This window comes from Gossypium hirsutum, chromosome A08 (genome assembly GCF_007990345.1).
Source record: "Gossypium hirsutum isolate 1008001.06 chromosome A08, Gossypium_hirsutum_v2.1, whole genome shotgun sequence".
In the NCBI taxonomy this organism is placed as follows: Eukaryota; Viridiplantae; Streptophyta; class Magnoliopsida; order Malvales; family Malvaceae; genus Gossypium; species Gossypium hirsutum.
In genome coordinates, this window is record NC_053431.1 from 14310316 (window position 1) to 14329440 (window position 19125).

General features: G+C 36.1%; 1 pseudogene; it reads right to left on the reverse strand.

The window, feature by feature from the left end:
• Positions 1 to 14280: 14280 nt before the first annotated feature.
• Positions 14281 to 17675, reverse strand: LOC107963151 (protein TRIGALACTOSYLDIACYLGLYCEROL 2, chloroplastic-like; annotated as a pseudogene).
• Positions 17676 to 19125: the final 1450 nt, after the last annotated feature.

The following is a 19125-nucleotide window of genomic DNA, read 5'->3' on the forward strand; positions in this document are numbered from 1 at the left end:
AATCCGTAACCATAAAATATAAAAAGAATCCCAAATTATATAAAAGTTTTTATATGCGCAACTACCTATGAAAATTCATAGCCACCATATTTAAAAATAATAATCTCAAATATTTTAATTTTAGTCAGATTCCATAAAGACTAAAACTTACATAAAATAATTATAAAAGAAACCAAAAGTAATCATTTGTATATATGAATTAAATTCAATGGTGAATATAATTCATCATAAATAAAGATAAAAGATGATGAGTCCATATATATTCAACTACAAACAAAAAATTTAAAACAAATAGTACGAAAAAAATATATCTTATCAAGTGAACAACTTTCAAAGCCAATTATACAACCCAATTGGAATTCTTCAATTGCAAAAAAGTTGTAAGTCTGTAATTTTAATTTAATAATGACTTTACCAAAACTTATAAAATAATTGTATGAAAAGAAGAGAAAGAAATCTCACAAATCAATTTTTATCAATTGATTATAAATAAATATATAAACCTTCATCTTTCGAATAACATATGCAAATATTAAACTAGATTATATTTATAAAACTTTAAAACTTTATTTAAAGAATCAAAACCCAAAAATTTATCAAGAATCTCAAAGATTCAACATAATATATAATTAAAATATCAAATCTATAAAATTAAAAAAAGAAAAACGAATCAATCCAAAATTAATAAATAATCAATTCATTCTCAATGATTAAACATGATAAAGCACTGATACCACTTGTTAGGATTTATAAAATAAATTTACAATAAAACTTAATAAACCAGAATCTGTCATGTCAAACCATTAAGAATAAATCAAGAACAAAACTAGATGTGGAAGCGTACCTGAATCCATGGACTCCTTGAAACTTTCTGAAACTTGGGGATTTGATCTTCCAAATTAGCACACATGAAATTCAGAGAATATTTGCTCTCTCTTTCCTAATGATCGGATATTAGAAAAGATATATTGTGTATAATTTGGGGACCATAACCCTAATATTTATAACCTTAGCATATTAGGTCTAATCAAATTCTAATTAGCCCATCATTAATTAGAATTTGATTAGAAGAGTATCTACACATATTTGACCCATACTTTATTTAATAATTAAAAGCCAATAAAATTCTAACCAAATTAGATCACTTTTAATTTGGGCTAACCTATCATGATAGTAAATAATAATATGTAATTATCCTTATTATATATTGGATGTCCAAATTTTTTACAAATGGTAGAGAAAATAAATAAAAATCATATTTCTAAAGAAGAAATATATAAAATATCTAAGTTTAAAATATGGAGTCAAAGACATATAGAGAAAATTAGTGGCAATACAGTCGCTAAAGATACTAGAGGAGGATTAACATAAATCACATTATTTACTAAAGATAAAATCAAGAGGATTAAAAAGAAATACCCTCAAGTAAGATATATACATTTAGGTATAATTATGATAACAATTAGAGCTTTATTCAAAAGAGGTCATGATATACCTATAATAGCAGTTTTATTAGATAAAAGAATTGAAAATCCAATAAAAGCACTTATTGGAGGAATACAATCTAATTTACATGCTGGTGTTATATGTAACGCCCCAATTTTCAGGAATTCTGTGAATGTTGGCATAGGTTTAATTATGTTAGTGGGCTTCTAGAAGGCCCAAGCTTAAGATAGAACCCGACAATTTTAGTTAATTTTTGTTCCATAAGAAAAAGGGGGTGAAATTATGAAATAGGACCTATGTGAAAATGTTTGAAAATGCTATAGGCTAAATTGAAGTGGCCAAATAAATAGGAGTGCAAAATAGAAGGATTTGCATGACAAACCTCCCATTTTACATGAAGTGGCCAGTCATCATGTTGTTGTAGACAATATGAGCACTTGATATCCATAATTCATAGTACAAATTGATAATGGGTTAGGTAAATGTTCCATGATAATGGATTAGGTAAATATTCCATGATAATGGGTTAGGTAAATGTTCCATGATAATGGTTTAGGTAAATGTTCCATGATGGGCATTTCATGTCTTTTGTATTAAAGAATTAAATGGATGAAATATGAAATTTTATTAAAAGAAAAAGGGGTGAAAAGAACAAAGTTTTGTCCATCTTTGTTCATCATAGCCTAAAGTTAGAGAAGAGAAAGGAGAGGAGAAAGCTCTTGAATGTTCGGTCACTTGAGGAAGAAAATTGAAGGTAAGTTCATGGTAGTTTGCTTCTATCTTGATGTTCATGAGTTCTTCTTGATTCTACCTTAACTCTTGAAGCATATTTTTGTTTTTGGTTGTGTTGTGAGCATTTGGTCATGAATTAAAATGACGGAAATGGTTGTTTCATGTTCTTTTGATGAAAAATGGAAGATAGGTGAAGTTGAGCCAAACAAATGAGCATGCATGTGCCTTAGATGCTAAGGGGAAAAATCGGCTAACATGTTGTGCTTTAAAATGATGAAATGGAGACTATACTTAAGAAAACTCATAGATATGTGATGATTGATTGGTGATATACATGTTTAAATAACATGCATGCAAGTTATGTGTGAAAGAGTGATTTGGTAATAAATCTGCTTGGGACAGCAGCAGTAATGTGACTTTGGAAAATCACCATAAATTGTGAGAGATGAGTTAGAAGGTGAATAAATTATGTAATTAAATCTTAATGAGTCTAGTTTCAAATGGAATAAACGAGAACATATTTTGAATTCTGTAAAATGAGAAATTTGATTCGTAATGAAGAGTGGTCAGATTAGTCAAACAGTGAAACATGGGAAAATTTAAGAAAAATATGGTATGATTGGCCAAACCAAATATTCTGAAAATTTTATGGATAGAAGATATATGAGTCTATTTTCAGGGAAAATTAACGGCACTTGATTTGGAGTTTCGTAGCTCCAGTTATAAATGATTTAGTGACTGTTGCTCAGGAAGACAGCTTGCAGTGAAATTATGATTATGTGGTAAACATTGACAAAAATTTGTTAATGAGTTGCTTATTGATTTCTTATAAGCTTACTATGATCTGTAGGTGTGGTTGGCCGAATATTGTAAGGGGTTAATACGTAGTTTTTATTTGAATAGTTAGATTAACGTGTTAGTAATCCAATTGTAGGCGGTTCGTGTGTGGATCTTGTCAGCATATCGTCGCAAACAGGTGTGTAACTAACACCCTCTTTCTTAGTCTGGATCGGCAAAAGTCGAAAAGCTTAAATGCTGAAAACTGGTATTTTGTAGATTTGCGAGTGTGAGAATGCTCGTGAAGTAAATCGATTAATGTTTTTGGTAAGCTGCAAAATTTGGACTGCAAAGTGCATGATTTCTGTGCCCTCGATATTTTTGGGCTTAATGGGCCAAAATTGGAATGATGGGCCAACGGGCCCAATTCGGTAAGAACCCTCGGTACGTGATTCTGTTAGTACGTGAAAAGTAGGAATATGTATGAAAAACCCTAAAATAGATAAATTACTGAAATACCTTTAAAAAGTGAAAAATTTATAGTTTTACCCCTAGTATATAAATTACCGAAATACCCCTAGGGTTAAATTGACCTAAATGCATGTTTGACTGTTGTTACTTCATGCCATGTTGTTATTATCTGATGCATGGGATTGGGATATTGACGGAGGAAGTACTGAAAGTGGCTTGTCCACGTATTGGAGGCTTTGCCTCAATTTACTGTTAACTGAGCAGCAAGGCTGCAACTGTGGAGTGTTAGGCTGGGTGGGTTGAGCTATTCCCCACATGGAGTGTAGGGCTGGTACGGGTGGAGTGTAGTGGTTGGTGGGTTGAGTAGTCTCCCAAAATGGGCTTGCATATGTTATTGATGTTGCATGTATTTTAAAATGGGCCTATGGGCCATACTGTTATCTGAATAAGGGGCTAAGGCCCGGTTTATTGTAATCTGAAAAGGGCTCTGGTCCAGTACCACTGTTACCTAAATGGGCTTAGGACCAATAGGCTTGAGCTGACTTGGGCTTTGAATGGGTTTTCCTTACACACTGAGTTTCCCCAAACTCACCCCTTTTATTTTCATCCACGCAGGTAATCCCCAACCATAGTGGGCTTGGAGCTGTGAAGGAATTTGGAGTGGCCACCCGTTCTGAAAGTTTGATTTTCTTCTGGTGAACTGGACATCCTTTTATTTACGTTTGAAGTTTTGGGTTTTTAAATGTAATAAGGCCGCTTAATTATTTTTGATGGTTTTAATATGTATTACTAAGATAGGTATTACTTATTTTAACTGTTGAAATTGGATAGCTTTAGGGCGCGTTTTCAAAAACAACAATTGATTTCAAAATAACACGACAACAAACAAAGCTTTCGTAATGAAAGTATTTTCCAAAATTAATCACTTTTCCTAAAAATGACTTAATCAAATCGGTTTCCTAGAAATATCCATGACGTTAAGGTGTGGCAATGGCGGTATGCATGTGTAGAATTGGATCCGAAGGGAGCTTGGTACTTAAGCAGTCCGATGGACTCACCACCTCTTTTCCGGTTTCCTACCTAGTGCACATCTTCCATTCACTTTAACCTATAATGAAATTATCTTTTAAAACACTCAGTAAGTTTTCTTTCTGGATCGGAAATATTTTGAACGCTTCGATGTGGCATGTCGGATCCGGCCATAACGTCTGGGCCCGGTTTGGGGTGTTACATTTAGTGGTGTCAGAGCCTAAGTTGCAACAACTCGGCTGTGGAATGGGTTTACAAAAACAAAAATTTTTGAAAATGAAAATTTTATAAAGAATGCGAAAAACTCGATTTTCAAAATTTAGATCTTTAGAAGGTGGCATTCCAAATCTCCGGCTCAAGTCTGTAAGTATTACTCTGAACTTCTCTGAATATTTTTCTGAATTATCTATCTGTACTAAAATCCTGCTAGGATACTCTAGATAGGATGATACTGAAACCATAGGAAAATCTGATAAGAGACTGAAACTGTAGCTAGACTTCGATTTTGCGAAAACAAACTCTGAACTACTGTCTGATTCATAAAACATCTGTAATAAACACTGGAATATTAATTGATGCATAAAAATTCGTAATCAAGATAATACGATATGAGTACAAGAGGCCGTGGACGGAGACGAGGAAGTGCTCGAGCGAGATCTTCGTCTTCGAGACATGCCAACGGTGGATGCACCGGTACCACCGACAATAGAGGTAGAGTCTCATGACCACGGTGCTGGGGATGATGCCCTGTCACAGACAATGCTTCGTGTTCTGGAAAGGGTTGCCGGGGCAAGTGCGGGCAATAGAGTTCGGGGATCTATTTCTGAAAGACTTCAGGCTAACGGAGCGGTGATCTTTAGGGGCGTTTTTGGTATAGCCCCGAATATGGCGGAATATTGGTTGGAGGCCACAGAATGGATTATGGACGACTTGGACTGCTCTGAGGAGATTGTGAATGGGGTATCTGTACTAAGTCCTTTGGGTCACTCGGTTAGGGTAGACAAACTGTATAGGGATGTACCCTTAGAAACTCAATGTAGGATTTTCCTTGGAGATCTGATGGAGTTACCTTTCGAAGAGTTTGATCTCATTTTGGGAATGGACTGGCTTGTTAAGCATAAAGCGACCCTGGATTGTGCTGCTAAACGAATGGTGTTAAGGACCACAAAGGATGAGGAGGTTATAGTGATAGGTGAGCGAAGGGATTATTTGTCCAATGTGGTGTCGGCTTTAAGAGCCGAAAAGTGGATTCGGAAAGGTTGTGTGACCTATTTGGCATTTCTAAGTCAGTTAGAAGAGGAGGGACTGACAGTGGATAAGGTTAGGACCGTAAAGGAGTTCCAAGATATTTTTTCGGAGGAGCTTCCAAGATTGCCTCCAAACCGAGAAGTTGAGTTTGGAATAGATTTGTTGCCTGGAACGGCGCCCGTGTCCATCGCACTGTATAGGATGGCACCGAAGGAGTTAGTGGAGTTAAAGGCTCAAATTCAAGAGTTGTTGGATAGGGGCTTCATTAGGCCAAGTGTGTCTCCATGGGGAGCACCGGTGCTATTCGTGAAGAAGAAGGATGGTACAATGCGGATGTGCATTGATTATCGCCAGTTGAACAAACTGACAATTAAGAATAAGTATCCATTGCCAATGATTGATGATCTGTTCGACCAGCTTAGAGGAGCTTCTGTATTTTCAAAGATCGACCTCCGATCTGGATATCATCAGTTAAGGGTCAAGGAGGCAGATATCTATAAGACGGCATTCAGGACTCGGTATGGTCATTACGAGTTTTTGGTTATGCCATTTGGACTGACGAACGCTCCTGCAGCATTGATGGATCTGATGAATCAGGTGTTCCAACCATTCTTGGATCGATTCGTAGTCGTCTTCATTGATGATATCCTGGTAAATTCTGAAACTGAAGTGAAACATGATGAGCATCTCCGTATAGTGCTGCGAGTGTTAAGGGAGAAGGAACTCTTTGCGAAGTTCAGCAAGTGTGAATTTTGGTTGAGGGAGGTAACCTTCTTAGGACATGTGGTCTCTGCCGAAGGGATTAAGGTGGACCCTCGAAAGATTGAAGCAATTTTGGAGTGGAAGCCACCTAGGACGGTGTTGGAAATTCGAAGTTTCTTAGGGTTGGCAGGATACTACAGAAGGTCTGTGGAAGGTTTTTCTGTTATGGCAGCACCCCTGACAAAACTCATAAGAAAAGGAGAATCGTTTGTATGGACTGAGAAACAGCAGGGAGCTTTTGAGAAGTTGAAGAAAGTTCTGACTGAAGCACCTGTGTTAATTCAGCCGGAGTCTGGGAAGGATTTTAGTGTGTACAGTGACGCATCACACGTGGGTTTGGGATGCGTGTTAATGCAAGAGGGTAAGGTGGTTGTATATTGATCACAACAGCTTAACCCTCATGAGGGGAACTATCCGACTCATGATTTAGAGTTGGCAGCAGTGATATTTGCACTTAAGATTTGGAGACATTACTTGTACGGAGAAAGGTGTATTATATACACAGACCACAAGAGTCTTAAGTATTTGTTGACTCAGAAGGAGCTGAACCTTAGGCAAAGGAGATGGATTGAGTTGCTTAAGGATTATGACTGTTCGATCGAGTATCACCCAGGCAAGGCTAATGTGGTAGCCGATGCTTTAAGTCGTAGAACCGTATCTGATCTGAGAGCAATGTTTGCTCGTTTGAGTCTGTATGATGATGGCAGTTTGTTGGCTGAATTACAAGTAAGGCCAACATGGGTGGACCGGATGAAGGAAAAGCAGTTGGAAGATGAGTCTTTGGTTGCTCGTTTTCAACAAGTTAAGGAAGGGGAAACTTCTAAGTTCGGTTTAAATGGTGATGGAGTTCTGTGTTTTCGAGAAAGAATTTGTGTTCCGAGGGACTCTGATTTAAGGCCGACAATATTGAAGGAAGCTCATAGAGGACCTTGTGCCATGCACCCTGGAGGGAACAAGTTGTATCATGACTTGCGAGAATTGTACTGGTGGCCTGGACTTAAATGAGAAGTAACGGAGTTTGTAGGGAAACGTCTGACATGCCAGCAAGTGAAAGCTGAGCATCAATTACCTTCTGGACTGTTGCAGCCAGTGAAGATACCACTTTGGAAGTGGGAGAGGGTAACCATGGACTTTGTGAGTGTGCTGCCCTTGACACCATCACAGAAAGACTCGGTGTGGGTGATTGTGGATAGGTTGACCAAATCGACCCATTTCATACTTGTTCGTACTGACTTTTCACTTCAAAAGTTAGCCAAGTTCTATGTGGCGGAGATTGTGCGACTTCATGGAGTCCCAGTTTCAATTATTTCTGATCGGGATCCCAGATTTACCTCTCGGTTTTGGAAAAGATTACATGAGGCGTTGGGGACGCGATTGAATTTTAGTACGGCTTTCCATCCCCAGACTGATGGTCAATCGGAAAGGGTTATTCAGATTTTGGAGGATATCTTAAGGGGTTGTATCATCGATTTTCATGGGAGTTGGGAGGACTACTTGCCATTGGCGGAGTTTGCATACAATAACAGCTACCAAGCAAGTATTCATATGGCTCCATCTGAGGCACTTTATGGGCGGAGATGTCGTACGCCTACGTGTTGGACAGAGTTGGGTGAACGACAAGTGCTTGGACCGGAGTTGGTGGCAAATACTGAAAGTAAGGTTAAGTTGATAAGATATCGATTAAAGGAGGCATCTGATAGACAAAAGTCGTATGCGGATCTAAAGCGCAAAAAGATAGAGTTCGCTGTTAGGGATATGGTTTTCTTAAAGGTTTCATCTTGGAAGAGGATCTTGAGATTCGGCAAGAAAGGCAAATTGAGTCCGCAGTTTATAGGGCCTTATCGGGTTCTTAAACGGGTAGGACCAGTAGCATATCAGTTAGAGTTACCACCAGAGTTAGACAGAATCCATGATGTCTTTCATGTGTCTATGTTAAGACGATATCGATCGGATCCCTCACATGTTGTGCTAGTGGGGGAGATTGAAGTAAGGACTGATTTGACCTTTGAGGAAGAACCCATACAAATTTTAGATCGAGAGGTTAAAGTTCTAAGAAGGAAGTTGGTTCCGTTGGTAAAAGTACTATGGCGTAATCATGGAAGGGAAGAAGCTACTTGCGAATCAGAAGAGACTATGCGTCAACAATACCCTCAACTATTTGGATCAGGTAAATTTCGAGACCGAAATTTCTTTAAGGGGGGTAGAGTTGTAACGCCCCAATTTTCGAGAATTCTGTGAATGTTGGCATAAGTTTAATTATGTTAGTGGGCTTCTAGAAGGCCCAAGCTTAAGATAGAACCCGACAATTTTAGTTAATTTTTGTTCCATAAGAAAAAAGGGGTGAAATTATGAAATAGGACCTATGTGAAAATGTTTGAAAATGCTATAGGCTAAATTGAAGTGGCCAAATAAATAGGAGTGCAAAATAGGAGGATTTGCATGACAAACCTCCCATTTTACATGAAGTGGCCAGCCATCATGTTGTTGTAGACAATATGAGCACTTGATATCCATAATTCATGGTACAAATTGATAATGGGTTAGGTAAATGTTCCATGATAATGGATTAGGTAAATATTCCATGATAATGAGTTAGGTAAATGTTCCATGATAATGGTTTAGGTAAATGTTCCATGATGGGCATTTCATGTCTTTTGTATTAAAAAATTAAATGGATGAAATATGAAATTTTATTAAAAGAAAAAGGGGTGAAAAGAACAAAGTTTTGTCCATCTTTGTTCATCATAGCCTAAAGTTAGAGAAGAGAAAGGAGAGGAGAAAGCTCTTGAATGTTCGGTCACTTGGGGAAGAAAATTGAAGGTAAGTTCATGGTAGTTTGCTTCTATCTTGATGTTCATGAGTTCTTCTTGATTCTACCTTAACTCTTGAAGCATATTTTGGTTTTTGGTTGTGTTGTGAGCATTTGGTCATGAATTAAAATGACGGAAATGGTTGTTTCATGTTCTTTTGATGAAAAATGGAAGATAGGTGAAGTTGAGCCAAACAAATGAGCATGCATGTGCCTTAGATGCTAAGGGGAAAAATCGGCTAACATGTTGTGCTTTAAAATGATTAAATGGTGACTATACTTAAGAAAACTCATAGATATGTGATGATTGATTGGTGATATACATGTTTAAATAACATGCATGCAAGTTATGTGTGAAAGAGTGATTTGGTAATAAATCTGCTTGGGACAGCAGCAGTAATGTGACTTTGGAAAATCACCATAAATTGTGAGAGATGAGTTAGAAGGTGAATAAATTATGTAATTAAATCTTAATGAGTCTAGTTTCAAATGGAATAAACGAGAACATATTTTGAATTCTGTAAAATGAGAAATTTGATTTGTAATGAAGAGTGGTCAGATTAGTCAAACAGTGAAACATGGGAAAATTTAAGAAAAATATGGTATTGATTGGCCAAACCAAAAATTCTGAAAATTTTATGGATAGAAGATATATGAGTCTATTTTCAGGGAAAATTAACGGTACTTGATTTGGAGTTTCGTAGCTCCAGTTATAAATGATTTAGTGACTGCTGCTCAGGAAGATACCTTGCAGTGAAATTATGATTATGTGGTAAACATTGACAAAAATTTGTTAATGAGTTGCTTATTGATTTCTTATAAGCTTACTATGATCTGTAGGTGTGGTTGGCCAAATATTGTAAGGGGTTAATACGTAGTTTGTATTTGAATAGTTAGATTAACGTGTTAGTAATCCAATTGTAGGCGGTTCGTGTGTGGATCTCGTCAGCATATCGTCGCAAACAGGTGTGTAACTAAGACCCTCTTTCTTAGTCTGGATCGGCAAAAGTCGAAAAGCTGAAATGCTGAAAACTGGTATTTTGTAGATTTGCGAGTGTGCGAATGCTCGTGAGGTAAATCGATTAATGTTTTTGGTAAGCTGCAAAATTTGGATTGCAAAGTGCATGATTTCTGTGCCCTCGATATTTTTGGGCTTAATGGGCCAAAATTGGAATGATGGGCCAACGGGCCCAATTCGGTAAGAACCCTCGGTACGTGATTCTGTTAGTACGTGAAAAGTAGGAATATGCATGAAAACCCTAAAATAGATAAATTACTGAAATACCTTTAAAAAGTGAAAAATTTATAGTTTTACCCCTAGTAGATAAATTACCGAAATACCTCTAGGGTTAAATTGACCTAAATGCATGTTTGACTGTTGTTATTTACTGCATGCCATGTTGTTATTATCTGATGCATGGGATTGGGATATTGACGGAGGAAGTACTGAAAGTGGCTTGTCCACGTACTGGAGGCTTTGCCACAATTTACTGTTAACTGAGCAGCAAGGCTGCAACTGTGGAGTGTTAGGCTGGGTGGGTTGAGCTATTCCCCACATGGAGTGTAGGGCTGGTACGGGTGGAGTGTAGTGGTTGGTGGGTTGAGTAGTCTCCCCAAATGGGCTTGCATTGCTATATTGATGTTGCATGTATTTTAAAATGGGCCTATGGGCCATACTGTTATCTGAATAAGGGGCTAAGGCCTAGTTTATTGTAATTTGAAAAGGGCTCTGGTCCAGTACCACTGTTACCTGAATGGGATTAGGCCCAATAGGCTTGAGCTGACTTGGGCTTTGAAGGGGTTTTCCTTACACACTGAGTTTCCCCAAACTCACCCCTTTTATTTTCATCCACGCAGGTAATCCCCAACCATAGTGGGCTTGGAGCTGTGAAGGAATTTGGAGTGGCCACCCGTTTTGGAAGTTTGATTTTCTTCTGGTGAACTAGACATCCTTTTATTTACGTTTGAAGTTTTGGGTTTTTAAATGTAATAAGGCCGCTTAATTATTTTTGATGGTTTTAATATGTATTACTAAGATAGGTATTACTTATTTTAACTGTTGAAATTGGACCGCTTTAGGGTGCGTTTTCAAAAACAACAATTGATTTCAAAATAACACGACAAAAAACTTACTTAGTGTTTTAAAAGATAATTTCATTATAGGTTAAAGTGAATAGAAGCTGTGCACCAGGTAGGAAACCGGAAAACAGGTGGTGAGTCCATCGGACTGCTTAAGTACCAAGCTCCCTTCGGATTCAATCCTAGACATGCATACCGCCATTGCCACACCTTAACGTCATGGATATTTCTAGGAAACCGATTTTGATTAAGTCATTTTTAGGAAAAGTGATTAATTTTGGAAAATACTTTCATTGCGGAAGCTTTGCTTGTTGTCATATTATTTTGAAATCAATTGTTGTTTTTGAAAACGCACCCTAAAGCTATCCAATTTCAACAGTTAAAAGAAGTAATACCTATCTTAGTAATACATATTAAAACCATCAAAAATAATTAAGCGGTCTTATTACATTTAAAAAACCCAAAACTTCAAACGTAAATAAAAGGATGTCCAGTTCACCAGAAGAAAACCAAACTTTCAGAACGGGTGGCCACTCCGAATTCCCTCACAGCTCCAAGCCCACTATGGTTGGGGGTTTCCTACATGGAAGAAAATAAAATGGGTGAGTTTGGGGAAACTCAGTGTGTAAGGAAAACCCATTCAAAGCCCAAGTCAGCTCAAGCCTATTGGGCCTAAGCCCATTCAGGTAACAGTGGTACTGGACCAGAGCCCTTTTCAGATTACAATAAACAGGGCCTTAGCCCTTTATTCAGATAACAGTATGGCCCATAGGCCCATTTCAAAATACATACAACATCAATAACATATGCAAGCCCATTTGGGGAGACTACTCAACCTACCAACCACTACACTCCACCCGTACCAGCCCTACACTCCATGTGGGGAATAGCTCAACCCACCCAGCCCAACACTCCACAGTTGCAACCTTGCTGCCTAGTTAACAGTAAATTGAGGCAAATCCTCCAGTACGTGGACAAGCCACTTTCAGTACTTCCTCCGTCAATATCCCAATCCCATGCATCAGATAATAACAACATGGCATGCAGTAAATAACAACAGTCAAACATGCATTTAGGTCAATTTAACCCTAGGGGTATTTCGATAATTTATCTATTAGGGGTAAAACTGTAAATTTTCCACTTTTAAAGGTATTTCAGTAATTTATCTATTTTAGGGTTTTTCATGCATATTCCTACTTTTCACGTACTAACAGAATCACGTACCGAGGATTCTTACCGAATTGGGCCCGTTGGCCCATCATTCCAATTTTGGCCCATTAAGCCCAAAAATATCAAGGGCACAGAAATCATGCACTTTGCAGTCCAAATTTTGCAGCTTACCAAAAACATTAATCGAGTTACCTCACGAGCATTCGCACACTCGTAAATCTACAAAATACCGGTTTTCGGCATTTCAGCTTTTTGACTTTTGCCGATCCAGACTAAGAAAGAGGGTGTTAGTTACACACCTGTTTGGGACGATATGCTGACGAGATCCACACACGAACTGCCTACAACTGGATTACTAACACATTAATCTAACCATTCAAATATGAACTACGTATTAACCCCTTATAATATTCGGCCAACCACACCTACAGATCATAGTAAGCTTATAAGAAATCAATAAGCAACTCATTAACAAATTTTTGTCAATGTTTACCACATAATTATAATTTCACTGCAAGCTGTCTTCCTGAGTAACAGTCACTAAATTATTTATAACTGGAGCTACGAAACTCCAAATCAAGTGCCGTTAATTTTCCCTGAAAATAGACTTATATATCTTCTATCCATAAAACTTTCAGAATTTTGGTATGGCCAATCAATACCAAATTTTTCTTAAAGTTTCCCATGTTTCACTGTTTGACTAATCTGACCATTCTTCATTACGAATCGAATTTCTCATTGTATAGAATTCAAAATATGTTCCCGTTTATTCCATTTGAAACTAGACTCATTAATCGTTAATTACATAATTTATGCAGCTTCTAACTCATCTCCCACAATTTATGGTGATTTTCCAAATTCACGTTAAGATTTATTACCAAATCACTCTTTCACACCTAACTTGCATGCTTGTTATTTAAACATGTATATCACCAATCAATCATCACATATCTATGATTTTACTTAAGTATAATCTCCATTTCATCATTTTAAAGCACAACATGTTAACCGATTTTTCCCCTTAGCATCTAAGGCACATGCATGCTCATTTGTTTGGCTCAACTTCACCTATCTTCCATTTTTCATCAAAAGAACATGAAACATCAACCATTTCCTTCATTTTAATTCATGACTAAATACTCACAACACAACTAAAAACCAAAATATGCTTCAAGAGTTAAAGTAGAATCAAGAAGAACTCATGAACATCAAGATAGAAACAAACTACCATGAACTTACCTTCAATTTTCTTCCCCAAGTGACCGAACATTCAAGAGCTTTCTCCTCTCCTTTCACTACAGCAAAACTGACTTTTAGCGGCGTTTTTTAGGCCTTTAGCGGCGCTTTTAAGCGCCACTAAAACTATTTGCGGCGTTTTTACAAGCGCCGCAAAAAAACGCCTTTATAGATGGCGCCGTTAAATTTTGCGGCGTTTATTTGAAAAAAACGCCGCTAAAGGTCATGGCCTTTAGCGGCGCTTTTACCACAAACGCCACTAAAAGTCGCCTTTAGCGACGCTTTTCCCACAAACGCCGCTAAAAGGTTATGGCCTTTAGCGGCGCTTTTTCCACAAATGCTGCTAAAAGTCATGAAATTTTAAAAAAATATATATATAAAAATATCATGAAAAATATAAAAAAAATTTAAAATTCATTATCAAAATATTGAGAAGAATAATATCCATGATTTAAATATAAAAATTTTCTATTAAAATTCATTATCAAATTAAAATAAAAATAAAAATATAGAATCAAAACTAAAATAAATAATAAAAATTAGATTAAATATAAATATAGAATCAAAATAATAAAGCACCAAAATTGTATACTGCCCACCATTATAAGTCACTAAAAGCAAGAAAAACAAAATGACTTAATTCATGGAATTCACGAATGTTAACATCATACATGAGTTTAAAACTTTGCCTTCGGAAGGATGTTCAAAACCAGAATCCACAATAGATCGAAGCAGCTCCGGTTTCAGCAGAAAGTTTCTGAATCCCGAACTGTGAATTCCAACATACCCCCTACACCACATAAAAAAAACATTGCTTTACACTAAAACTAGCAGATTATATTAGAACATTGTTTACCTTAAAAATATGTATAAATTAAAATCAACTAAGGCTAAAATACCTGAGGAAGTGCTTTGACACAGCTGCGATAAGTATAAAGCACTGATGCCATCTCCTTCCCATCCTGGATAAGTGTGTTCTGCCATGCCATCAAATACAAGATCAGAGACTAAAACAAAACACTAAAAAGTTTATCAAAATTTTGCAATTAACTTTAGACTCTAACTAGCTTGGGCAAAAAATAAGTTTTCTAAACCGTTATTATTTTACTATTACTTTATTAAGCCACAGCATCTTTAAATTTGCTACCCCAAATTCAAGGATCTAGTATGAGTTCATGATGCAACATCTACAACTGTACTTTAACTGTAAGAGTAAGGATAGATAGCTTGATAGCTGGAGTTTTGGGCATATAGTCCTTTGGGTTTAGGGGACTACAGAGGGTGAGGAAGATAAGGTGGTGGCTTGAAACTAATAGAATTAGGGTTGATTGTAGCAGTAATATAATGTTAGCAGTTGAACACAGAGGTAAAATCATAAAAGTATGGAGGAAGATAACAACGTAAAATGTAAGGATTAACAGCATTGTTTGATGCATTCCCAAACATTACCTAGAAAATAAAAACCATGACGCACCAGTAGACATTTTATTTACATCATCAACTTTTTTATTCGATGCTAGAGAAATGAAAAAAATTCATAACTTCATTACTTTTAAGTTTCAAAATATTTATGTTCAAATATGATTCAGATGACAGAGATTCAAGTGCCTTCAAACAATTCTTAATTATAAGCAAGAGGAAATAAGGTTTTGTGGGTGCAATTCTAAATAGGGCGAGTGTTTAGTACACTGGCAGTGCACTTTTTCAACTCCACAAGTAGAGTTACAAATTTTCCACGTGTCCCATTTCTTTATATATTATTTTTTAATTATTTTTATACCCTACATACACTTGTCATAACCCCAACCTAGCGTATGGAATTAAATTCCACTGAGTGTATCAAATATTTTCTCTTCTAAACAATGTTTAGTTATAGCATGTGGGAGCAACACTTTGTGACAAGCAAGGAAGAAGAGAGAATTCACCTTAAATCCTCAGAGGCTTGTGTTAGACTTCTGGTCAAATTCTCAACCTCCTGAAGCAGACCACTATCACGAAGTTCAGATAACAAAGGTTGCACATCTTCGGCCATGGCTTCAATCTGAAAAATCACTACATCAAATTCAAAATTCTGAGCATGAGGATCCATCAAAAGTTCAGTTTAGAATGCTTATCCAGTCAGCTAAAAAGCAGGGAAACATGTGCAGACTTGATTACTTCTAGATTTATGTACATTAGGCTACAGTGTGGATGTAATAATAAATCATTTACTATTATCAACAGAACCCAAAGAAAAAAAGAAGATCATGTAGCAGACCCATTCACTTCTTTTGGGCTTACCAGAACTATCAGCAATATAGTTTAGAAAAAGAAATTTTATCAATAAGACAAAATGTAACAAAGACATTGCAAACCTTTGTGAGCAGGGGCTTTGCATCCTGAATAACAGCAGCAACACGCTCGGCAAGTGAATAGGTGTTGGCAATACCAATTTCCTCCATTTGACGAGCAAGACGGGTGACAATCCCTACCAAGGCATCCAGATTTACCCCTTGCTCCCCCTTTATCTTTTGTCTATCACATACAATTAGGCCTTTCCTTAACACATTCTGCATCAAGAGGTCCCACAGAAGGTGATGGAATTGGATCCCGTGGTGTGATGTCAATCAAAGTTTCCATCAAAAGACCAGATTGGTTGACCTCAATCAGCGAATTTCGAGGTATAATAATCTTATCATCTTCAACCTAAGAATGATAGCAGCAATGTTGATGCATACACAAGCCAAGCCAAACCAAAACAAAATGTTACAGAAAAATTATTATCCTAAAACAAAATGATAGCAGCACAGTACCTGACACAAGAAACAACCCAACCCCACCTTCCCAAATGCTTCTACGACCAAACCCAAAATCACTCAATGGACGTAATGTTTGTCTCCAAATATTCCGAAGAATATCTAAAACAACAGCAAGCAGATTCTTTTGCTCCGAAGAACCGGGTTGTGGGTTATGCTCAGTACTAGCAGACATAGCTCTAACTTTTGCCAACCTCATTCTTAGTTTAGGCGGAAGACATGGCAAAACTTTTGGAGAAGAATGCGGGAGGGTGGTCAAAGTTGAAGATGACAAAGACGGGCATGCTGGAATCTGGACTAATGTATTTCCAACCATTTTCAGAAATTGCAAAGCTAAAACGCTATGAATACTTCAAAACCCGAACTGCTAAGAATACTATCCCTTTTAGCTAAATACAGGACGAAACAATACAGATTCTCTCTAAATGTTCAGCAGCTAAGGCTTCCATTTAACTGAAAGGCAACACAATTGAAATTTAATCAGTTGAACGAAGAATCCATTTTTTCCAATACAACATTGAAGTTAAATTATTTACTTAAAATCCATCAATCACGCTTGAAAAAAAATCAAATCAGGTTAGTGACTCTTCGAAATAGCATTAATCACCACCACTTAAAGGAATGAAATTAAGAAGCAAAACCTAGGTTGAAGTTGAAAGAAACAACTCCAGTATCTATTATATTCAATTCATTGCAGTTTAAAGGGAAAGTGAAGAGAAAGAAATCGCGAAGGGGGGAAATTAAGTCCTTAAGACAGAAAGACAATTCATCAATTTTTTCAACAGTACAATTAGAAGACAAGTGACTGTAGTTCATAAGATATTACCAGTTCACTAATAGGAAGTTACGAACCTAAGATTTCACAGTGAGAAGCAGAAGTAAAAAGAGCGATATTCTTGAAATTTTCTCGATAACCAAACACATTGAAAAGAAGATGTAAGGTTTCGTGAGTGAAGAGTGAGTACCTTCAGAGCTGGCTAGGGCTTTTCCCTTCACGAATCGAAGGCCGTAGTTCAGACATTTAACTGATTCTAAATACATAGATGAGAAAAAGAGGGAGTAACGAGCGGGTAAGAGTGAGCGGTATTTTGATTTCCTTTTTTTTTTTTGGTAAAATAATGGTTTTTTGTGTAGCTTAATTTTTTGCAGCATTTTTAGTATAAACGCTACAATAGTTTAATTGGTTAAGTTTGCTTGCTCTTTACCTTAGTACCTGGATTTAAATCTCGTTGTTAGTAATTTTGAATCTTTTTTGTACCCCTTCGTACCTTGCTCTTTTTTGTACTTGCATTTATTATTTTTAATCAATTAACTCTTCAATATTACATTAATATATATTATTAGTACAATAATATAGACGGATTGACAATTTGAGCTACATATTACAGTAATACATTAATATTAATATACAGACACATAATACATTAATATATATTATTAGTACAATAGTATAGAAGGGTTCACAATTGATATACGGGCACATACATAATTTGAGCTACAATATTATGAATATTAAATCGCTAAAGCTAAAATTTTAGAATTGTTGTATAAATTTTTAAAATTTAATAAGTGTAAAGGATAGGTGCAATAAATTATACATTATACAAGATTTGTGTTTTTAAGATATTCTTAGAATAAAAAAAATATATCTTATACAAAAATAATGACGGTACTAAAATATACAAAAATATTGCACATAATTCATTCCTTGTTTCAGTGTAATAATCTTACAATGGTATTTCTATATATTCATTTTTTTTTTGCACTTCAATTTTGTTTTCCTCTATTGTTTCATGTTCACTTGAATGTGTACATTTGTCCACTTCTCAATTGTTTTGTACACTGAAAGTTTATCTATTATCTCTTAAATAATTTAAACTATAATCAAATTAAGATTATCTCTTTTACAATTATATAAGAAATCATTTAATATATAAATTAAAAAATACTAATTAATCTAAACCCTAAACCTCTTAACCCCTATCCCATAAACACTAAACTCTAAACCCTTAACCCTTAACCCCAAACCCTTACACCTTAAACTCCAACCCTAACCCCTAAACCCATAATTCATCATAAACCTTCAAATACTAGTTAACTCCTAAACCTTAAACCCTAAACCATATATCTTAAACTATAGTTAACTCATAAACCTTAACCCCTAAACCATATATCTTAAACCATAAACCATAAACTATAATGATAATTAATTCGATATTTTAAATTCAATACTATCTCTTTTACGATTATATAAGAAAATATTTAATATATTGTATAACCATAAATTTTAATAATTATTGTTTTAGGGGTTATAGATTAGTGTTTATGATTTTTTTGGGGGTTATATGACTTTTAGCGGCGTTTTTCCAAAAGCGCCGCTAATGCTCTGGTTTTTAGCGGCGCTTTCCAAAAGCGCCACTAATGCTCTGGTTTTTAGCAGCATTTTTCCAAAAGCACCGCTAATGCTCTAGTTTTTAGCGGCATTTTGCAAAAAGCGCCGCTAATGCTCTGTTTTTTGTGGCGTTTTTTACTAAAACGCCGCTATTGCTCTGTTTTTAGTGGCGTTTTTGG